The sequence below is a fragment of the Botryllus schlosseri genome, chromosome 16 (genome assembly GCF_051294905.1).
Source record: "Botryllus schlosseri isolate E-star chromosome 16, Bs_hap1, whole genome shotgun sequence".
Taxonomy (NCBI): Eukaryota; Metazoa; Chordata; class Ascidiacea; order Stolidobranchia; family Styelidae; genus Botryllus; species Botryllus schlosseri.
This window is the reverse complement of record NC_137251.1, coordinates 11,033,586-11,043,979: the sequence shown is the minus strand read 5'-3', so window position 1 is coordinate 11,043,979 and position 10,394 is coordinate 11,033,586.

Genomic DNA, 10,394 nt, shown 5'->3' with positions numbered 1-10,394 from the left:
ATCGATTCAGAAAATACTTATATAATAATATACAGTTCTATTCACATTGTTCACGGACTTCATGGTCATTTAATGGTGTTCATCGTACTTTGCTTTACCATGAAGATCACTCATGCAAAAAGTATTACACGTGCAACTAGAAGAATCGATACCGCACAGGATAATTTTACCAAGATTGCCACGATGACCGAAATATAAAGGTAAATCATCATCATACAAATGACTTCCCGGCCACACACGTTCACATTTCGGGAGAAAGACGTAAATTAACTCCCCAGATACATTGTGATGTAACTCATGCAATTCTCCTAATAATCTTCAATTTTAGTACCAACAGGACAGCCCCTATTCCACGCTATCCATCATGAAAAAGTGCAATGCCCATGCTATATTAGGTATTCGGAGCGGTTGTTGTGGTAGTATTTAGGTCTACATTGGAACCAAAACGTGTATTAAAACACACTCATTTTAAACTACGGTTACTTACGTTTTACTACGTTTAAAAATCTCTTACATAACTACCGTTTTTAAAAGTCAACATCACTATAAATACATGATGGATAATAGGCGAATTAACAAGATTTCCGCTGCAGAGTTAGGGTGCAAATTAGGCCATCGGCACTTTCTGGTACAAAATATCGCGTCCATGCTCATTAATAGCGCAAGTTTTTGCAACTTTTGCAACTTTGTTTTACAGCTTCCGGCAGCTTCGTAGATACTCAGAATCTATGCACTATGATGTTTTAAGCTGTTTGAAGGGATTCTATAGTGCAACTTTTTGTAACTTTTCTCAATTTTTCATACCCAATTTTTACTGCAACTTTTATCAAATATTGGGTAAAAAGGTATAAAGGAATGATTTAAAAACAGGCTATAAAGTTAACTATTTATAGTATGGTTCTATTCTCTTTGATTTTCATAACAAAGAGCTATATGATGGGTTAGCTGCATCTCCCTATCTATGACACAATGGTTTGCAAGCAAGAAGTTCAACTACCCATGCCAAGCACGACCGTGCCCGAACAATATGTCAATAGATCGCGTTATTAATTCTGTCGTTTAAATTTGAGATAGTTTCCCATTTCACGAACGCCCAGGAGAGACCACCGAAAATGACATTTTCACTGGGTCACCCTTCTAAGACTATTGATTTTGTTAAAGTTGCCAAGTGTGAGTTTTTCTGGAACGCCTTCGGTCAAGTTTGCAGACCTAGCGGGTTTGGGTGCGTTACTTGACTTGCTTTAGTAGGAGGGGGCTATCGCTATGCTGTTTGGCTTTTGGGAGGAATTTATTCCCGCATTGTGTAATTTTTTTGCTGTGTACCGGGAAAAAATGTAATTTTTAGGCGGTCCCGCCAGAATGTCCGTGAAATGGAAAAGTTACAAATTTAACATCTCCGCAGACACTAGTTTAAACAACGGAACCTTTCGGGTATCCCATATAGGCCTACCTACTAATTGAATAAAAATCATGAATGCAACTCTTTACTGCAACTTTTTTCAAAATTAAATGCAACTTTCTCGCATTTTTAGTGCAACAAAAACTTGCCCTACTCATTACAGTAAGGTGAAAACGACCAAACTACACAAAGCCAACGGCACCCCTGACCACCACGCCAGTGGGAATATTGAAAACGAGCAGTTGCAACTGAGTAGGCTACACTAAATACCGCTCTGTAATATTGAATAGATTACGGGAAAGGCTGTTGCTGTATGCAGCTCAGTCTGCTGTGGCCGCCATGTGAAATTTCTTGCGTACAAGCACAAAAGTAATTCTTTCTTTAACACAGGGTATATATACCGTTAATGTGCATTTCAAGTATATGTAATGAAGGTTTATGTTATATCGGGTGTTAAAGCCACATTGCATAGCCTACACTGTACGTGTACAGGTACACAGGACAAATCCTGCCAGCAGATACAAGCTGCGAACTTCAATTGGCAAGTGGCATGTTTCCTGGCAACCGCACGTGAGACCGTAAGTGCAGATCCAATTGCGCTGATGACGTAAACAGAGGTTTACGTAAAATAAACTGTTCGTTAGCTAACTAAAGAACGTTTATTTAATCAGTGCACTAGATTTCAAGTAGCAAAGATCACGACAAAAACTCGTCATGAAACTGGCGGCCTCAGGCTGCTGGTCTGTTGTTTTAATATTTATAGTGTTTTTACATCAATAAGATATGCATTATAATGATTCGATCCTAATTCGATCCTAATCTGCTGACTTTCAGCACAACCCGTATTCGTTCTAGGCTTTTCTAAGACACAATTAGGATGGTAATGTCGCTATTCGACTTAATCTATTGCTTGCAATGGTTTACAATTGGCACTTGAAAGCCATGGTATGATTGTCAGTGAGATGCTAGTGAATTAGTGGACTCGAGTCATGATACGATGGCATCTAGCATCCAACCTATTGTAGTACAGCTGTGGGACGTGCCACAACTCTATATTGCCACGAGCCGATGCTGGTCTCTAATGCTGGCGCATTAGTATCTTTGCATGTGGTTATATGCACAGGGATAGTTGTAGATATCCTTGTTGTATGCAATCCACTTGAGGGCTCCACAATCTACCGATTGGTAAATGACTTAGCACGTAGTAGTGGTATGATTTATAGTTCATTATCGCTAGCTGTCGATACATATCATCCTAGTTTTGAACAGTCATTTGCTAGGGGTAATATGCAGTAGGGTCGGTGCACGTACACAACGAAATTTGGAAGATAGCCAAACATTTAATTCCACAACAACGATGAAACTAGCGTAGTGAAGTAGAAATGTAAATTTATGAAGGGGAAAGGCTGCATTCGCTCCCCTCGCTGACTATATGTTAACTGGTGACATTCAAATCACAAGTAAACACACACCAGTGGGTTGTGGGATCGAGTCTGACCGAGGTCGACTCCAGAATTCCTATCTAAGTGTTGGATGTTTATCTATGGCTCCTCCTCCCTACGTCATCCACGTAAGCTATGTCTTACAAAAGCCTAGAATTCGGCCGTGCTACGAGTCGGTAAATACGGAATCAAATATATAGAATATCGCCCTGGTGGAAAATGACCAATATAGTCGAAACACCATGAATATCAAACAAACAAGAAAACGCGGTGTCCCGACCACGCCCTACACATATATACAATGCATTTCTCAGAAAGAATTTCTTTAACGCTTACACCTCTCTGAACACCAGCAGTGACCCGCATAACATACCAAGAAGTATATGTAATTGACCTAACGTGGAGGTGGGGGTACACTAGTAGCAGGATTGATCTATATTGCAAATAATGGATCTATGAATGACCTATATTGCAACAAATGGACTTCTGATTAGTACCACAATATTCACAGCCTGTACAATGTAGGCCTGCATTGTACAAGCACGGCGACAAGCGAGTATAGCAAGCGCAGGGGGAGAAAAGGCGCGGAATAAGCGATGTGAATTCGAATCTAGTTATCTAGTACGGTCTATGCATTATGAAATGCCATAGGAACAGGAGTAGTAACAGCAGTAGCAATAGCAGGATACTGAAGCTGCGATTCATCATGTTATACGAATGTGTGTACGTCATATAGTCTATTAATTCAGAGAATCAGATATGTGATGACCAGAGCAAGTTTTTGCAACGTTTGCAACTTTTTTACAGCTTCCGGAAGCTTCCTTGATACTCAGAATTTTTGTACTATGATGTTTTAAGCTGTTTGTAGGAATTTCATAGTGCAACTTTCTGCAACTTTTTGTATTTATCATGCAAATTATTCATGCAAATGTTATCAATAATGCGCAACATGTAAAAGAGCGATTTTAAAAATTGCAGGAAACACTTGTGTATGGCTCCATTCTCTTTGATTTGCATAACAAAGAGCTATATGATGGATCAGCTGTATCTCAATGTTATCTATGACGTAATGGCTTGTACTGGGTTAGCTTTTTCAGGCAGTTGATTTTGTTAAAATCGCCAACATCGAGTTATTCTGCAATGGTTTGGGTTAAGTATGCAGACCTGGGAGTGTGGGGTGTGGTATTTGACTTTTTTAGGTGGATGAGGAGGGTGAATTAGCCTATATCGCTATGCTGTTTGACTCTTCGGGAAAAATTATTTCCGCATCGCGTTATTTTCTTGCTGTATGCCGGAAATAAATGTAATTTCCGACAGTCCCACCAGACCGTCCGTGAAATGTGAAAGTAACAAACTCGACATGTCTGCTGTCAGGTAGGATTCAAACCTAAAGAACATTAAAGGGTAAAAGGCAAGGTTGGGCACAATGGCCCAAAAATACATTTTTAGCCATAAATCTATTTCGAATCCAGAAATACCAATTATCTACAGCAAAACGATGGACGAACATGAAACGTGTATTTCCAAATAAAAATGATTTGAAAATGCGAAAGAATACCGAAAGGAAAGTCATTTTGAAAACGTACCCGCTCCCATTGGCGGGTCACAATGGGACAAGCGGTAGGAGAGATGGGACATATACTAAAAAAAATAAGCACCGTATCAGTTAGTTAGCAGGAAAATGAAAACCGCTGAAGAAAAGGATATACGAAAATACATATATATGTCTCAGATTTCCTCTCCGCGGATCCACAAGATGACATTAAAGAGTAAAAATCGATCCATATGCGCGTAGGTAGGCGTTGTTTCCTGGTTCACAGCAACCCGCGAACCGGCACCCTACCTACCGTGCGCAATTGCGCAGTGCTGACACGGTCTCTGCGCACAAAAAATCTAAGCTGCGCACAAAAGAGAAGACATCGCCCTGCATCCCTTATAATACCTGACACAACGCCGTATGGTTTCTCTTGGCATAGTCTATCCAGCCCCTGCACACATACAAAACCTATTTATGCCTTGCGTTCCACACCTTGGGTGTCAAATAACCGAAGAGAGAAGAAGTTTTTGTATTTATTTTAGCTGACGTATACGATCTTTATCGGAAAAGATTAAATATATAGTCAATGCACTATATGCTGCCTCACAATATTGCAAATCGGGGAGCTGGAAAACTTATAATTATGTTTTAAACTTGAACTTTTATTACTTTAATCAATGAACAAGCTTTCAACACCTTACCCTTTGCAATTTAGATATATAATTGTAATATATCTGGCGGAGCGATGGGAAAGTTGATGCGGATCGACATGGGCGGTTATGAACCACCGCTATAGCTATAAACTCTATTATATCACCGCAAGACGTAGCCCATTATTGTACCCTTCGTTTCAATATTGTATACGTTCGGCAGCTAACCAGTATCTTCGGAAGGGGTACCGGTACGCTTACTATCTGACAAACATACTCTTAAAAATTGTTGCTCTCTGATGCCCATCACATGCAAAATACCTCGCACCTATAGGATAATTCCGATTTGCACGTAAGTTCACCAGACCTCAGCCTTCAGAGACAGCCAATTCGCATATCGACGCCTGGCTTGCACTTGCGGACTGACAAGGAAATTATAAAGCCTATTTTCCGACGGTATGGCTTGAGATTGGTTGATAGCGATTGGTTGATAGCGATTGCTTATATTAGCATTTACATCACCGCCTGGGAAACAATTGGTAACAAGGTGAAGTCCCGTTATATGTAGGGTTGCATTTAAAACAAAGGGTGTTTTAAAACACTTTGTTCAAAACATGTTTTAAACAGTGTTTTATATAAAGGCCTTTTTAAAAAAAAATGTGTTTTTTAAGTTGTAAAATCATGCCATAATTGGGGTAAACACTTTCCAAAAAACATTTTGTATGAGCCTACGGACAGTTACCACCCAATATAGTCGACCTATGTCGATATGGAATGGTTGGAGCCCTCAAAATAGTCGGTTCAACATTAATAGTACAGATATTTCATCAAAGGAGCTATATTTACCCTATCTTTTCAATAGTCATTGTCAATCCACTATGACGTAATAATTGAATATTGATGACGTCATGGATTGAAAAAAACACAATAAAAAACATGTTTTAAATTAGGGCCTTGTTTCAAACATGTTTGTTTTAAATTGATTTTTGTTTTAAATGCAACCCTGGTTATCTGAAAGGCTGTAATACGGGTACTCAATACGCATATCAACTGCCTCATGGAGCCCGATCAACATGACCAAATTCGGTGTCAGAATGAACACTGAATATTTTTAAGGCTGAACTGATGCTAGTTCTGTTTACTATGAACGAATATGTGATTATGCGCAATTCGTATTCGAGGATCTGTTATTGCTGAGAAAGGTCCTTTCATGTATAATATCCATACTTGTACAAACTACTGGGTTGTCGAAAGGCACAGCTAGATCTAGAACTAGAACTCAAGGCTGTGGAGTCGGTAAATTTTAGCACCGACTCCAACTCCGACTCCATACATTTTCAATGGGTCGACTCCGACTCCGACTCCTGAGTCTTTAAACGGACCGACTCCGACTCCGACTCCGACTCCTGAGTATTTAAAAATACCGACTCCGACTCCAACCCCGACTCCAACAGTATTACCAATTTACTTCGAAAATTATATGCCATACAGTGACGGTTAAATGACTATATCATATAACCATTACACATATGCAAACATATGATTCACATTGGCCTGCAAAATTATTTCATTGTGGCACAGCTCGAATTATTCACTATGCATGAAAGATTGCCTTTCTAAATTTCCATCATTTTTTCATATTTTATCCGTTTTCATAACATGGACTCTCTAATAACCTAATATGTATAAATCATTCGAACACGACATATATCCCATCCGGTATATTTTAAATTTAGATAAAACAATCGAAGTGTTGCTCTTGTGTATGAGTCAGCAACTAATACAGAGATGCATCTTACTAATTTTCTCATTATACACTGTACTGATTACAAGCACACACACTCTCACACACTACTAATAGACATTGGTCATAAACTAAATTTAGGAAGTAGTCCAATAGCATATGTCTAGTCTACATGCACTTAGTCAAGTATTCAAGGACTAGGACTTGCAGTCTTTCTTATCATTTGTTCGACCCAAGCAGCTAAGCTACACACAAATAATTTTAATTTTGTCAACTGGGAAGGAGCGTTTGGTTATATTTACATCAATTTTACAACCAGACGATATATTTGCTCTGTCACAATATCATGGTATAATTCCAAAAAATTGCATCAATTTGTCACTGCATCGCGAAGATGCATATTGCTTCTTTCTTCCTCTATGCAACTGAATTGTATTTTGCAAATAATGTTCAATTCTATCTATGTCAGGGGTGGCCAACCTTTTCGGCCAAAGGATCGCATGAGATTTACGAACCATTGCGCGGACAACTTGAATGTTGATAACCTTTTTTAGTCGCCCGATAGAAACGAACCGAATTCGGTAACATTGAAAACAAGACTTATATTATGACGTTTGAGAATTGATAACAATTATGTCATGAAAACTCAGTGTGCAACTGTACAGTGTGCACTGTGCAGTCATGCCCTGGTCGCGCGAAGCACGATTTTTTTCAAAGGTAATGAATGAATTCGATCAATAAATATATTACTTGCACATATTGGGGGTCGCCTCTGTATAGCAATGGGCTCATTTGGCTAGGACAGGATTATTTGGCGTTTTGCGCAAATGTTTCATCGCCAACGATCTCGCTTCGAGTGCACAAGCGAAGTCCCGTGTTGGACGACACGTTATCTCCTAATGAGTATAGTTGGACTCAATTCTGTAAGTTACGCGTATTTATAATTTCTAGGAGGGTTTTCAATACTAAATGCAAGAAATGTGACAATAAATCATGCGAAGTTAAATAAATCTGCCACGGAATTTTCTACTTTATGGTCATATACGAAGATCTGCGCTGAATGTGGCTGGCCCGGGTTACACCAATGCGTCGATGTTTTAGTCATCATCAAATTTCGCGGTCAGGCTAATCAAACTTTTGTTGGCCGTGCAATTTTACCTGATGTTATATCTAATTTCGATAATTACCTCTTAAGTCACACAAAACCTTCTCGCGGGCCACATTTGGCCTGCGGGGCACGGTCTGGCCGCCCCTGATCTGTATCGTTACTAATAACAGTGATTGATAGCAAATAAAAATCCTATATAGTTATTATTAGTAATTCAAAAGATATCTTTGTAAAGAAATTGTTTACATGATAAGGAAGTCGGAGTCTGAGTCGAAGTCGGGGTCATTTTCACTAGCTCCGACTCCGACTACAGTCAGTATTTTTTCCACGACTCCGACTCCGACTCTCGTCACCACAGTTTTCACGACTCGTACTCCATCAAGCGAAAAGCACCGGTAAGCACCGGTAATGTATTAAATGTAAGCACCGGTAATGTATTAAATGTATAGTTCGATGTCTAATGTGGTAGATTTTTGTTTTTGTGACTCATTGAATATTCGAATTCTCCGGAAGGTTGCAGATTAGCGTACCTGGGCATTTTGCGGCCCGTAGGTCAAATCCGAACCGCGAAAAGTTGCTTGGAATTTTGAACTATATATTTAAATGTGTACTAATCAAACTATGGGCTGTTTAGTGTTTAGTGTTTATTCATGCACCGTGGTCACGTAGCCTACGTTCGTCGTATGCGTACTCTAGATTCGAAATAAAGTCGATATAACATGGGTTGATTTAAGTCGGGATTATGGAATAAGCACGCAGTCACCCGGCTAAGGCTGCGAGAAGGTGAATTTCGAAAAACCTGCCAGCGAATCTACCAAAACAACAAGGTCATCTCACCAAGCAACACACCGCTTGGGATGCAGTGACCAAGCTGTAATATCCCATACAGTTTTGTTTCTCAATAGAAGGACGTGTCTGGGGTTTGGCGTATGGTCAAAGAGTTAACAATGTTTCTTGTTTACAATTGTTCTGAATAATTACGTGGGATAGTATTATTTTTGTACATTAACTCTAACTTCCTAACTGTCTAACACATCCAATCAGAAGCTTGTGTTAACAACGTAATTCAGTGCTATAAATTTAGAAATGATGAGACATTAATACGCCGCAGAATATAGTGCAACCTTTTGACCAGGACCGAAACAGTACTTCGTCAGCGCCCCTAAAACGTTAGTCTTGGGCCCCCTTAGGGTATTAAACCAAACGTGTCGGGGGCTTCCCCCATTGGCCTATACCTTTTACCGCTACTTATCAGCAAGATTTCTTGTACTGTTTAGTAATTTGCCTAAATCGCGAAGCGCCAGAATTTTCTGTAACTCATGATTGAATCGGTCGATACTCAATATGATCGAGAATTCCATCAAAATTGCTATCAATTTTTTATCCTCTCGTAGCTCACGTAATCGGATTTGCTGATAGAGCTGTGTGAGGTTTTTCGGAAAATGTAGGGCCCGTAAATAATAATTAAACACATTCGGGCTATGTCAAATTGATTGAAATTGCCCAAACGTAGTAAACTAAAAGGCGCACACGATTTAAAATTGGTATTTCGGTACTGGGAAATAATTTTTGTCTGCGGGATGGCATTTGTCTTGTAGATTTCAGATTGCCAGGACAGGAATATTCAGTGCCAGCCATTTAGGCGTCTTGGACAATTGAACGATCGAACATACATCGTAGTTTTTGGTCAGCATAAGGGCAGTCCTTTTCTCGCTGCCAATCGTTCTGACACACTTCTCGGGGTCGCATGTTACATGGCCTAAAACTGCATATGTTTTGGTGCGTCGTGGCGCGGTAATGGCCAATGCCGACATCCCTATTTCTGTACATCATGCGTATTTTTCTTTGGGGATGGGAATCAAGATATCAAGATATATCAAGATATTTGAAACTAGTAAATCGCGCCTAGCGCGAATTAGTTGTGATGTTAGTAGTGATGGCTCTGAGCTAGCAATGGCTGCACACAGTGCACAGTAGGGTTGTCCAAAATTTGGAAAATCTCGGAAATGCTCCGTTGTAAGTCTCATTCTATAGATTATTGATTAAAAACAACAATAATTCTAAAAGAAACTCACAGGAAAGTCGTTAAGATTTTGGGCAAAGCGTTTGAAAGTAGCTACCAAAGAGTGGGCGTGCAACCGACCATAGAACGGCGAGAAGACTAGTAATCACGAAACCACGGCTCTTGACTGATTAAGTGATTATTCGGTTATGCCTCAATGATCACGACAGCAGCAGCTTGCTGATCAGAAATGAGCATTAGGGAGGGGTGTTCAAAAATGACTTTTATTCTCAAATTGTGCAGGCCACTTGATAAAATTGCTATAGGTTACCTAATGTAAGCCTGCTCACCAAATTAGGTTCAATTTCAACCAGTAGTCGCATTGCTATAGGAGAAGAAAGTTATAAAAAATAAATGATTAAATTTCAAAATTTTCTGTTCACCCCATGAAATAGTTAGGTTGTCTATAGAAACGATGTTCACAAAATTTGGCTCAATTCCAACCATTGAAA